The sequence below is a fragment of the Anopheles funestus genome, chromosome 3RL (assembly GCF_943734845.2).
Source record: "Anopheles funestus chromosome 3RL, idAnoFuneDA-416_04, whole genome shotgun sequence".
NCBI lineage: Eukaryota > Metazoa > Arthropoda > Insecta > Diptera > Culicidae > Anopheles > Anopheles funestus.
Window position 1 is genome coordinate 34,671,363 of NC_064599.1, and position 14,230 is coordinate 34,685,592.

The following is a 14,230-nucleotide window of genomic DNA, read 5'->3' on the forward strand; positions in this document are numbered from 1 at the left end:
CCAGCAATCACGGATTTCTTTCCCTAAATATTTACTCGCGACACGCAGTTTTCTTTAACTATACTCTATATTGCACACGTGTATTTTGTGTGTTAGTGTGTGGATTGTGTGTGGTGAATTGGTATGGTGTTAAAAAAACCTCTGCTTCTTCTCTGAGTCGCTAGGGAAAGAGCCCTGACGCCAGCTTCGGTGGGCTTTTATTCAGCGGCACTCATCTCGCTCAGCCGAATATCCTCGCTTAGCCGAAGCTCCTCACTCAGCCGAAATCGCTATCTAGCGTCATCTAGCGGGAACTCATCTATCTAGCGAAAGTTCAATTGAACCGTTTTGCAGAACAAATTGCCTAAGTACACTCATGCACACCACATGGCCATTGAGAGGCACTTCAAACACAATATGAACCTCCCCCCACTGGGTCAATCATAATCGACTCTGGGTGCTTTTACGTGCTTTGCTTTAAACTTACCGCACCTTGGCTGATACAAACAACACTCCAGACCACAGTAATAGCGCAGCAGCTGTGCGTACCACCCCGTCCTTTAGCCATCGGGGCCATAGGACGGCACGCAAAAGATAATCGTGCTGCAGACAATTCATCCACCCGGGCAGGATCATATGCGCGCCTGGTATGTACACTTCGTTCGCCTGGTAAGATCGTTCCGCGGGTGTATATGTTTGGTCACTGACACGCAACAAACCAAAGGTGCGAGTCTCGTTTCATACGCATTGTAACGATGGTACCACCCTGTTGGCGCAATCACCTTCCGAATCAACGGTCAAAAATGGCTGCACCTGTCTGTGCGTGGCTAGATCAATTTAAACGGGCGCATAGCAATAACGGATCCCAGGAAGCATGATATGAGTCGAAACGGACGGAAAGTAAGATGACTGCCGGAAAGGAAAATACGTTTCTTATCTTATGAGATGTCTGTTTTGTTTTTCTTCTTAGCTTCGATTCTGTTCTTCTCTGTGGAAGCGCACTTCAGATGCAAGAAGATGTGTGTTGTTTTATTTTTACGTTCTGTTTGGCTTGCACGGTCAAATAGATGTAGAGAACGAAGATTGTGCATGAAGAATAACGATGCAAGCATACGGGGGCGATTCGGTGGCTGTGGCGCGTAGGCCCACAAGGTTGGCTAGTTTAAGAGCAATTCCATTAATGCAAATACACGCAGCTGATACATCGGTAGCCTGCAGGGCGGTGTACCCCGACACGATGGGGATGTGCTTTTTTTTGGTTGCTAGCTTCGAAAGGCAGAAGCCACAATTTGACCGACAAGAAGGCGATCCGAAGGCGAAAAGTTGCAATGGAGTCGAGTCGAGTGGGAATTTATTGCGTACATACCCCCCAGGGAGGCTTTGACAGGTTTCATGAAGATGGAGATAGAACAAAACTACATATGCAAAGAGCAGCAGACTTACGGAAACCATTGCATCTGAATGCATTGTGGAAATTATGTTTTAAAAAACAGGTAAATAAAACTATAAAATAAATCCATTTCCAGTTTTTTTTTGATGATTTAAATAATGACACTATTGAAACATAATATTAGGTGGGACTATTAAAAAATCGTATACTATGAGCTGATAGAAATTAGTTAAAAAATTGCAGAATGTGTATGGACAGTTAATTGAACTTTTGTTCCTATTGTTTGTGACACATATCACATACAGACACATTCAACATCAAAGAAAAGTTAATTTATCGTGTCACTAATTTTCTCCAAATTCATCCACCATTTGAAACAAAAGAAAACGAACTAAAAGCCAAAAATTCCAATAATCAACGACCTGTACCCACCCGGGGCCGGCATCATCATTTTAATCTCGCTTTTTCTAATGCGTTTTCATTCCATGCTCAAACAATAAAAAGCCTTCGAACAATTTGGCCGTCGGGGCTACGGCTGACGTTAATCACCTTAATGAACGACAATATAGCACCGACATACTCGATGCCATCAAGAAGCAATCGTGATTGTGGGTGCTGGTGCTATAGAGGGAATCTGTTCCTTACGAAAAATCTCAACCTCAAACAGGACTACGTACGCGGAAACGATTCTGCCTTAATCCAATTTCGGAAAAACACCAGCGCGAACCAAACGCGATCATTGCGGTCGAAACATCAGAGGATTTCTCCGTTTCCGTTTGCTTTTAGTGTTCTATCTGTCTAGGAACCATACGGTGCCTCGTTTGTATCTTCAAGCATTGCGTCTTAAAGTCATCGAAAGCGAAAAGAATTTAAAAACACAAAACAAAACCATTTCGACGATGGAATTAATCGCTGGGCGCCGAAATCACTTACGCCAGTCGAAGAAGAAAATGGAAAGATTGCAGCCTGGATTATCTGCATGTCTCCGCGCGCCACACACCACAGGGTAATTTTGTGGGGATTTATAAAAAGACGAAAAAGTCAATAGACGAGAAAAGCAAACTTTTCGGATAACTTTGGAAAAACCTTCGTCTGTCGGAATGCTTCATTGTACAATTTCAAGATTGACATCTTCGAAGTCTTTATAGCAGATCAGAAAACTAAACATAAATACTCTCAATTTGAAAACAACTGCTAAGCTTAGTCATTTGATGTTTCTAAAAAAGACGAGCACGAGGGTTTAGTTACCCATTTTGGACGAGTGGAGCAAGTCCCACGATAAAAATCATACCATATGTGTGTGGACCTTTGTTAATCGGCTCGGAACACCCGACAGACCAGCCGTACACTAGTACTTGGTTGTGTTTGGCTAATTTTTGGTTGATACATTTAACTCTCGCTTGTGTATCGCCACTACACTACAAGGCAGATGGTTCCCCCGGTGGACTTATACCTAACTCGCTGGCGACGCCATAATGCTCCGAATTATCTTGTCGGCGGATTAACCATACACCGCACATACAAAGAAAAGGGTACCATCCCTTCCAGTCCTTCCAATACGCCTTTATATCAATACCATTAGAGCGGCCAGTGCGCCGTGTGCTCGAATGGTATGTATCAAAAGCTCACATTTCCACATGACCCGCATCATCATTTTCGTCTCACTTCACACGAGAAGCAAACCGATTGATAGGGTACTTTCCCTTCGGGCATTTAGATAGCGAGCAACAAACAAACAAAAACACGCACGTTCCACGCGAATCCAAAACCCTTCTGCAGCGTTTATTTTTTGCTTTCTTCTCCCCTCACCCAAATGCTAATGTTTTAACAGTTGGCCAATGGTTTCATGTCCACGCAGAAAAAAAATTGTGTCTATCCAGCACAGTCGGCCGAATCGATAAAAGTTTTGCATTAGCTCACTCACCAGCACGTGATGATGGTTTTTGTTCCTGCTCGCTCTTGATCGGTGAACGTTTTGTTACGAATTTTTCCGAACATAAAACCCGTCTGTCACTGATTATGCGATGGTAAATTCATTCTGCACCCACGCAAACCAATGAAAGTCGAAACAGATCGGGAAATATATTTTGTGTCGTGTGTTTTGTGTGATTGATAATGACTAACGCAGGCAGGCGGCGGCATCTACATTTTTTTTGGGAAATTTCGAACAACAACCAACAACATCACGTCATGCTTCCTTTAAGAGCGACAGTGAGTCTGCTTTCGTGGGAGCTTTCTTTGTGGTACGATTTCCAACGTGATTGTTTCGATGGAAGAAACTAGACATCAAAGAATTTTTAAATATTTTTCAACAATTTGTTGCCGTTTTTTTTATTATATTTAATATTCTTTTTATGCTTTAGCCATTCAGCCACAATAATAATCTTGATTTAGCCATAAACAAGTTAATTTATATATGCCTCTTTAATAAATTACCGTTTAAATGTACATATCAGGTGCCTGTAATTACATTTCTACCGACTCATAATAGACAACTTCTAGCTGATCATACCACACATATAATCGAATGATTGTTTCAATAATTATTCCTCTATGGAATTCTACAATTACACCTGTATCTAAGAATTCAATTGACTTCAATAATTTCCTTTAATTTGTTTACTTCACTAAGTGGCATTGGGCTGGTAGTGTAGATGATAACGGCGCTAGTCTTACACGACAGGACCAGGTATCAAGACTCTTGATTGAGGTATAGAAGACTCTTGAAGTTGTAGTGCCATAAAAGAAGAAGTAATACAATTTATAATAAATTAATGAAAGCAACTCATCCAACAGAATGTTGAAGATGAACAGATGATCGTAAAATAAAAAGGGCGGTTCTTCAGCAATCCATTCGTATTTTACGGTAAACCAGGCATACTTTCTAAAACATTTTAACAAAACGAAACAAGTGGTTTTATATCATCTTCTTATCAATGTATTCTAATTCCTTCTACGTATCTAAAAACTAGTTACACATTTAGGTTTCAGCCAACAAAAGAGCATAAATAATAGAGTCTTTTAAAATGATCATGTTTTTAGATATGAGTTATCCACCTTAAAACAACCACTAATCGAATACATATTCCCTACCGAAACTGTTTCTCAGGCCTCCCTGAAGCAAGTTTTACGATTAAACGATTAAATCTTCATCCATAGGTACAAGAGAGAGAGAGAGAGAGGGAGATTCTAACCAAACTCGCTATGGGACTCCGTGTGGTGCCCCAGCTGCAACGCAACTGCCATTTGCCAGATAGGTTTCCGAACCACATTCCAACCACAACATTTGGCAGCTGACCGCGTCCGTACAGCCAGCTGCACGTGTGCTGTAACAAGAGCACATGGAAAGCTCGGACCATTCGATGATAACAGTTATTTGCATTTCGGACAGAGCCGTGTCTCAACAACTACAGTTAGGCGCAGGACCTACAGATGTCTACACGGTTTGGAAGTTAGAATTCACAGAAGAAGAAAAAAAAAACATAAACATAGATACATTCCGACCAGTTTGGGTGGTCAAACTATTGCTCTACGAGCAATACTACTCAGAAATTGATGTCGATTCCCCGAAGCTTGCGGTGATCCATGTTGTCAAAAAACAAAATGCAGCTCACGAACAGTTGGCGATGAGTACCACCGATAAGAACACACACTTTCGAAGTCGAATATACTGTCGAAGATAATTCAACCATACGCCCCATCGATTTGTTCGGAGTTGGGAGATAATCAGCTTCGTGACCGTCATCTTCATCCCCATGGTAAGCGCATCCAGTCCTGGGAGATCCGATCGACCACAACCAGTTGCCAGCTGGGATGAAGAATATCCACTATTGGGTTGTACTAAAGATATCGGATGAAGATCGAGTGACGAAACAGCGAGTGAGAGGTATTTCCTGAAATTTACCTCAAACATCCATCTACTGACCTACATCTACCCAGCAGAGGGCGTGATCGCTAACTCGTGTCGAAAGCGCAGCAGACATCAGCCTATACATATGCATGCGCTCATGAAAGGGCAGCTCGAGATATCAATCAGAGATATATGCTTCAAAACACCGAGACACTGAACCGTGTGTCAGTGATGCGCAAAACTTCATTCCCGCGAAAGCATACGCGAACGAACAAAGCTGAGATGAGCGTGAACGCTTGGTCAGCGTTTCCGTTCGAGTGCCTTTTTGGTTTTCAATTATAGTGCGGATCACGCTTATGGAATAGATTCCTAGGTCTGCAAAACATCACTGGCATCGAGGAGAAGAGCATTTAGAAGCATTAGGGAGCTCTTTCGCTTAGGATCGCACGATGTGCGCATCATTTTTCCACATCGTTACGGACCACTTCCTTTGCGAATCTTCCCCTAAAGGGGTCTCTCCCCGTGGTTGGTCATTGTTTACTGGTTTACCCTACTTCGACAAACGCACATACTTCTCCTTTCGCCGGTATCTGTTCGTGCCGGATGAGATTGCGCGCGCTCATCATCATCGCATAAATATAGTTCGCAAAACGGACGAAGAACCTGAGCAAAGGAGAGCGACGAGGAGATCGGTTTCCGGTTGAGGGAAACGCCGTAAGTTAACCTACTAACCAACGGCCTTTTGCAAGGTCTACAACATCTTGTCCGCCCAGTTGGAAAAGAAAAGAAAACCCATGATAAGCGATGGGTTAAGAAAGCGAACAACCTTGACGTTTTCTTTGGTGATCATATGATAACTCGTTTTCGGTAGCTTTCTCGCTTCAAAAGAACGTAAATCCTAATCATTGAAAGATAAATCATTCCCACTAGAGAGAAAATGTATAGTGCCTCTCGTAAGAAGTAACAAAATTTCCGAAACCTAATTAATAGCCACTTATTCGCTTACGAATATTAGGAGTTAGAATATTTCATTTGGAACTATTCTGCCTTAGTCAGCTCTAAGATCAAATCGAATGGTTGACCCTTTTTGGGAAAAGATCGACCATTATCAAGATCACTCTCGAGAGTGCATGGAGTAAAAGTAGCTCAAATAGCAGAACATCAGCAGCTGACCGGTTTCAACCAACCCACCCGGAGCAGGTTTTGCGGCACCGTTCCACACAACTGTGCAATTGCTCCGTTACATTACTCCCGTTTCTGTCAGCCCGTTCGGGGAACATAACATTTTCGAAAAACAGGGTAACCTCTATTTGGTACAACAATTTAAATATTACCGCACGAGACGCCTATGCCACGCTGCTTAAGGAGGCGCACAGACCGAAACGTTCGTTAGACCTGAGGACACACGATGGCGATGGCGATGACGATCATGACCCCGTTTTAATGTGAGTTTGTACCATCCACTAAGTTTGATCGTTTCCTATCCACGTTTCTTATGGTGATGGAATATTGGACATCGCGTGGTGATTGGTAATGGAAGATAAGTTATATCAAGATTTGAGATTCTAGAAAAGTTGTTCTCCGAATTGTGTTGTGTGTTTCAGTCTAAATTTGGAATTCTTAGTAAGGGTTGAAGAACATAAGTCTCCATTATCTCTTTTAAATAGTGATTGAATTTTATTTCCGGGGAATCTAAACCACGTTTGTAAAAATAATTCATCCAGGTAGAAGAATCCATTATACAGCGCGTAACACAAATCAAGCTTTTGTGAACTACTTAAAATCCTGGATAGATGGGTTAAATATGAAATGCAAGCTTACGTGTAAGTCTTCATGCTTTTTCTTCTTTTATTAGATGAATTATTACGAAATAAACGATTTTTTGACCCTCCCCCTTAAGGGATTTTGTGTGATCTCTTATTGGTCATATTTAAATACCCATCAAAATTAGAATACATTTATTTAATTAACCAATGGATTAATTGTTTGTGATAGAAAAGTAACGCATCGATCAAATTTGTTAGGTTGGTAGATTTAGACATTAAATAAACAGATATATTCATTTACCAATAATCTCTTTTAATTTCGTCATAAATCTCGATTCGTAATTTAAACATCGTGTGTAGGGGCGGCCCGGTGGTGCATGTGATAAACGGCGCCAGTCCACACGGCCGGACCGGGTTCAAATCCCATCCGGACCGTCCCCCGTAGCAAGGACTGACTATCCGGCTACGTGGTAACATAAGTCTAGTAAGCCAGAAATGGCCGGCGTGACCTGTAAGGTCGTTAAGCCAAGAAGAAGTACCTGAAACAGAGATAAAAAGAAAACAATTAGTATAAGTTTTACATCATCACCCAATTAAAAAAAAATATTTGGCCTCTCTTTATATCACCAAAATGTTGGCAATTAGATTGCAACATCTAAGTGTCTTCCGATGAGTTTATTATGCTTAATTAACACTTTACCGAAGTAATAAATTATTGATACTAAAAAGCACACGGGTAATTTAATTCTTTCGTCAGTGCTCTTGTTTTACCCTGACATGCTATCACGAGTTTCTGATCGTGCGTAGAGATCGCCCAACAGCCGAGGCGTCAACTGCAGCGACAAACATAATTTAATGTTAAACCAAACCACACACGAAACCTACAACCTTTGATGACGATCCGGCACCGCCCTGCTGCTAGTGTCCTAGTGTAGCAAAACGCTTCAAAAGCTGCCGAACATGCCAGCCAAGAAGTATAGCACACACAAATGCGCGCGCGAGCACACAAACTCCCAGCCCTCCCTTAATGAATGTCATTATGCAATTTGAATTCAAAATCTACCATTCGAGAAAGTGTTCCATCGCGTCGTCTGACGGTAATCATGTTGTTGATGATGGCAATGGAGCTCCCCCGGTGTACGGCGTCGGATGCGGGCCATTTCAATGGGGAGAAAATTTATGCTGTTAAACACGTGTAGGTGTGTGCGTACGGTTTTGTTAATGTGTAGGTGTAGTGCATAGCCACGCTACGTGACCTCTGTGGAACCCCTCTCGGGAGAACATAGGCGCAAACGACATGCATCATTTTGTGCCGGCCGAAAAGGTGTCAACGTTCAACACACGCTTCCCCACCGACTACAATTTATGCGCTTTATACACCCGTCACATCATGGCTAGCATCACTATAAAGGTGCATCATGAAAAATCATATCGTACTGCAGTTCCGCAGTGCCTGTTTCTTCGAATAAAAACAACAACTAGAAAAAAAACAAGCTTCACCAAAACACATGCTGAGCACATACATTAACAAAGCAGTGAAAAAGTGATAAATGCAACTGAATTGCAGGTTATAATCGTGATTTTTACAGCTGTCCCATTTCCGGTTCCGAACGCGAGATGCAAACGTTGAATGCGCTACAAAATACGAGTTTCCGTCACGCACCTGTAATGTTTGTCTACCGTTCATCTGCGACTTCTGCTACCGGCAACATGGAGATTTTTTTTATTTTCGCTTATTTCTCCCGGATATATGAACGAATGGGTGCATGCAATTACAGAACGAACGTACGATCAAGTGTAAATTGTGGAAAAAATAAATTAAATATAATTATTCTGTTGTATTATCGGCAAGAAACACACATTTTCGCTTTCTTCCCATTCTATGGTGTGCTTTCCAACAGAGATGTCAAACACAAACGAACATTTTTATGTTGATTAATCCGTTGTTTTCTTTTAAGTAAGTTTTTCGTAAGTTTTCTTTTAAATCACGGAGCTTTAACCCAACTTTTTATAGGGTCCTTTTCCTAAACTTCTTATCCTAATTTTAATTTTTAGTTAATTGAGATGCAATTACAAAACTAATAACAAAATATAATAATAATATGTTGAAATCGCTCCTTATCCAAACAAAAATGTCTAACGACAGTTAAAAATGAGCGTTAAAATCCAGTAATGAGTTGACAATCCCGACAAGAGCGGATTATAATCTTATGAAGGAAATAAGCTTTGCGTATTTTCTTAGTAATACGCATCTACTTCTCGGGTCCGATAGGAAAGGTAGGAAACTCCGAATTGATTATGGTAAACGATACAAAAGCGTTTTTGTGAGCCATTTCGACACTATAAAAACATGTTTCAAGTATTAAAATAATGTATTCAATAATGTTTTTAACGCTTTTGACAATTTAGAACACTCCAAAACAGAAAAGATTTCAATTCAGAAAAGATTGCACTGGGCAATTGGGCATATTGGGTTCCATGGGCCAAATGTGTTGGGAATTTAAAAGCAAATTAAACTTATAAAAATGTTCAAATAAAATAAACCGATTAACTTCATAAAACTAGAACACATTGAGTTGACTAAAAGTTTGAAATTTTAATGATAAAATTCAACAAAACCTTTCTTTACTTTAACCGTAGTGTCTACGACCAAAAAAATACACGTTGTTCTACGACCGCCTACCCGGGTAGGCCATACAATTTGTATGGGAGTTTTCGTTTTTTCGGATTCTGAAGCGTATATCTTTTGATCTGCTCGTCATATTTGCATGAAACTTTCAAGAAAGATGGGTTTTTTAGTTGTCTAACTAATACCATTTAGCTGAGAATTTTAAAAATTCTGGTTTTGTGTATTTTGCATTTTTTACAAAATTTTCTCCGTATATCTACGACCGCCTACCCGGGTAGACCATACGATTTGTATGGGATTTTTCAGTTTTCGGATTCTAAATCATGTATAAAGCATATATATCTAGTTTTTCGGGGTTAATTGTAGCCAATTAATAATCTTTAATCATATTTAATTTTTGTGTATTTTTGTGTGTGTTTATTTTCGCAACTCGGCGTTATTAAAAAACAATAAATCCTTTTTTATAATTAAGAGCTTTCCACGTAAGCTACTATAAACCTCAAATGTTATCATATTACTAACACTAAGTGCTAATATTTCAAATTATTTACATTTGGAGAAATATGTGTTAAATTCAGAACGCGAAGAACAAGCAAGTTTTTTTACTTAAATAGCAATTTCATTTATGTTTGGTTCTTCCTGAGGTATCCCGGCTGAAGGTTGTCCCAGAAAACTTCCGAGAAAATAAAAACTCCCATATAAATCCCATGCCCTACCCGGTCAGGCGGTCATAGATATACGGAGAAAAATTTGTAAAAATGCAAAAAAACTGGAAACCAGATTTTTTTAAATTATCAGCTAAATGATATTAGTTGGACAACTAAAAACCAATCTATATTGAAAGTTTCATGCAAATACGACGAGCAGATCAAAAGATATACGCTTCAGAAACCGAAAAAAATAAAAACCCCATACAAATCGTATGGCCTACCCGGGTAGGCGGTCGTAGATATAAGGGGTATCAATCGAAATTTTTTTTTAAAAATGGTAAAAATAATTTTAAAATTTTTCTTTTTATACGAAATGGAGAAAAACATGTTTTTCTAGGCATTTTAAAAATTTCAAGCCTGTACCACTTTCCTGTAAAAAGATATTAAGAAATAAAAGTGCAAAACTTACCCAGGTAGGCGGTCATTGACAATAGGGTTAAGTAATAACCACCTAAACCTAGCAATTCGGTAGCATTCGGTATTGAAGGTTTGACAATACTGATTTATACATCAAATGATTTTTTTCGTGTTTCTACCAAACGATACATATGTTACCAAAACGAAAATCATTAAAGATGGCCTACAATGACCAAAGGGCTTCAGTGAAACATATGTTTTGTTACGCAGCAGGTTTGAAACAAAGTGGCAATAAAAAAAAAAGGAAAAGCCATATGGCGAGCTGTAAAATGGTGTACAACCGATTATTGAAGGTTTTAAAGGAAATTTTCAAGGTCTTATTATTGCGGCACTATATTGAAGTTTAACAAAAATTTAAGAAGAAATATTTTGCAATAAATATTCTCACAAATCGATAAATAGGAGAATTAAAAGAAAGGAAAATAAAAAAAAATCCATAGCCAAAGACTGGTATGGAGCTTTCCAGTGTTATACGCTGTCGGTCCAACATAATGCACCTCATTGACCTTGTGGTTAAGTGTAAAAGTCTTCTAAAGATGGTTCCGCAAAGCGCTTTAAAGTTTTTTCACCTTTTAACAGAATGTTTGTCCATTCTACAGTGATTGTTTGGGGAAGTTCAACTTAAAGGGGAGTCATATTTCTTCATTTGCATACACCAAGCCGTTCGGGTTGTCTAGAAGTATAGGGCCTTAACCTCCTATGCCAACTTCGTCTTCCACTGCTGTACTACAAACAGATATATCATTGACACTGGAATCGGCAAGGGGTATCTCTAATTTACTTAAAAAGCAAAAAGGTTTGCTTGTGCCCTACTTTCGCCCATGTTTCTACTGTAATTGGCTCAATACACAAGAAAAAGTATCAACAACTTTGTGTGCCTCTCCGATGGTTTCCCCCAAACTGCTGCTTCGTTAGTGTGGAACTTTTGACACGAAGCTCTTATCAGTGCTAACACAACGTTTTGCATTCACTGACTCTACCCCTATTCTGCTCTTCTTCCTATGCTGCGACCGGACAAACTTCTAGGCAAAGAAGAAGACCTAACCAGAGGTAAAGGTACAACGAGAAGGAAAACCCACACACGTGTGATGCCTTTAAGGGCAGTGAAAAGACTGCTCCTAATAACATAGACCAGGCCATTCAACACCTATCTGCTTTCATTCAATATTCCACACGAACGATCCATGATATGACATCTGCATCATCATCATCATTTAGAGAGGTGCATCCCGCCTGAAGTGAATGACATTCTGTATCGCTTGGTTCGGCTTTGGAGAGAGCACAAAGACTTCCTTTATCAAAAACCGTACCACTAAGCAGCTTTACAAAATGGCGAGACGCTTTTGTAAGGAAGTTGTTATAGAAATCGCCTATTAGCTTTCTTTTCAGTTGAGCTAATGCTCTAAATTGCATCTCGTTCTAACAGTTGATACTGCACGTGATTCAATTATATTGCTCTTGGAAATGTCAGTCTTTGTAATATTGCAACGTTTATATCAATTGCCTAAGTAAATTCGATAGTAGGGAGAGTTCATTTTGTAACCAATCTTTCAAAATGCACAACATGAGCATAAAAGTTTCGATTTGTCGCATTAACTAAAGGCATGATTTCCAAGTATTCAACTGATATGCCATACTTTTCTGTACATATCAGCAACCCTTTGAAACGAGAGTGTATTACATTCTCTCCTTCGGTACTTATACTTTCTACTGATGCCGTTGTGATGAGTGTCAAAAGGTTGATGCAATTTTAATTAAATTCCCATTGTTATCGGTAATGACACCTGCGGCTGCTGACTAGACAAAGTTTCGAAAAAGCAACAAAGACCATCCAAGACCAGGCGACGGTTCGGTAGTTCAAGGGAAATCGTAACGATTTAACCCATCGCGAAGATCATGTTCTTGGTCGGATTTCTAGCGCTTCCATCAGGATTTTTGGCTGTCACGGTTTGGGGTTAAAACACGTCCTCATGCTTTCAAAGTCGGTTTTCCGTAGATTGCTGACATGCACAAATGGGGTCGCCAAAAATTGGATTAAAATTATACAAATCTTGACATTCGCAGAGTAGATGCACAGACAGCTTTTGCCTGTACGAAACCACGGCAGCCATGAAAACGATGAAAAGTGTCAAAGGAAGCAAAACTATTTTCTTTAATGGCACGTTTTTCAGAGACCTTAAATAATGCAGACAGCGGGTGTAGCCTTTTGATAAACCACATATTTCACGAAAGGTATTTATAGCGTGATGAACGGAAACCACCTTTGAGACATTTCTCAATGTAAAATAAAATCCAGTGTGATTTGGTCATAATTTGAGGTGTAAATAAGAGAACAGCTGAGATAACGAATCGCTTAAAATTGCTAGTACAATGAGACGATATGATGAATAAGAATCTTTTCATATTAACAATCGACATTCGTTCTACAAATACCTACAAGCTTTAGGCTAGATTTTTTGCTATTCAAATACTGTAAAAAACGGATTCTCGAAAAGTAACACCTTATCTACATTATTTTCGATCGTTCGCCATGCTGCATAATAAGAATGGGGATATGAAAACTTAAAAAAAAATTCATCTACCATTACCAAAATATGCTTCTCTTGCAGCATAATGCTAGCCCGGTTGGCGCACACACTAGAACATTTGTTTGCATGCTACAGCAGCTGCACCAGGTTACAACGCGGCGAGCAAGGGGGAAAAAACGACTGAGATTGTCGAAAGAAAAAGCAAAAAAAATCAACATACAAACACAAACACGTGAAAGATATTTATGGCAGCGAAGAAAAGAGTCATGTTGAAATTTAAAGTAGAACAAATCGGTAGGTCAAAAACCGAGCATTAGGTGCATTGGCACAAGAGAGAAAAGGCAGCGCGCATTGCGAACGAAGGAATGGAAGTTAAACCAGAAAATAGCATACAATTTGTATGTCTCGTCCGGATGTCAGGCCTTTTGCTCTTTTTCTCTTTCACTCTCTTGTACTGTGTCTCTATCTGTTTTTGCTTTACATTCGAATCTTTCCAGACGGCAGGGAGTCACTTTATCATTACTGGCAACGTACTTTGGGAGTCAGGAATAATGGTAAAATGTGCACATTACCAGGTGAATAAATATTACCATCAATATTTTACTGTTCTTTGTTCACTCTTGATGAGAATAAAGTGCATTCTACACCACACAATAAATCAGTCCAATATGCATTTCAGGTGTTCTGCAGATGCAAAAATAAAGGACAGAAAGTGTTTAATTACAAGCAAGCGGTAGGTAAATTTCTTGTAATATGTATGATATTATGATGAGAGAAGTTAGCAAAAAGCGAAAATAAAACAAAAATTAATAAGAAACTTTAATACAAGGACATTGACCAATAAACTTGAAGAGCAAACAACAGAGCAGTGCGAAACCTCAACTTATAAAAAAGCAAAATAATAAAAAAACATATTAGAAGCGACAATTTTCAAGTGAATATTCATCCAAAAAACATTGAT

The 14,230-nt window shown here is 39.5% G+C and overlaps 1 protein-coding gene across 5 annotated transcripts in view; it reads right to left on the reverse strand.

Moving 5' to 3' along the window:
* Nucleotides 1-14,230, reverse strand: part of LOC125771688 (tyrosine-protein kinase Src64B) — a 78,671-nt gene that overhangs the window by 22,724 nt on the left and 41,717 nt on the right. The window contains exon 1 of one of the 5 annotated variants that reach the window (XM_049442606.1): nt 7,287-7,483. The exons of the other annotated variants lie outside the window; for them this stretch is intronic. The gene's annotated coding sequence lies outside the window, so the exon portion shown is untranslated. Of the gene's footprint in view, nt 1-7,286; nt 7,484-14,230 lie in introns of those variants that run through there. 5 annotated transcript variants of the gene reach the window in all.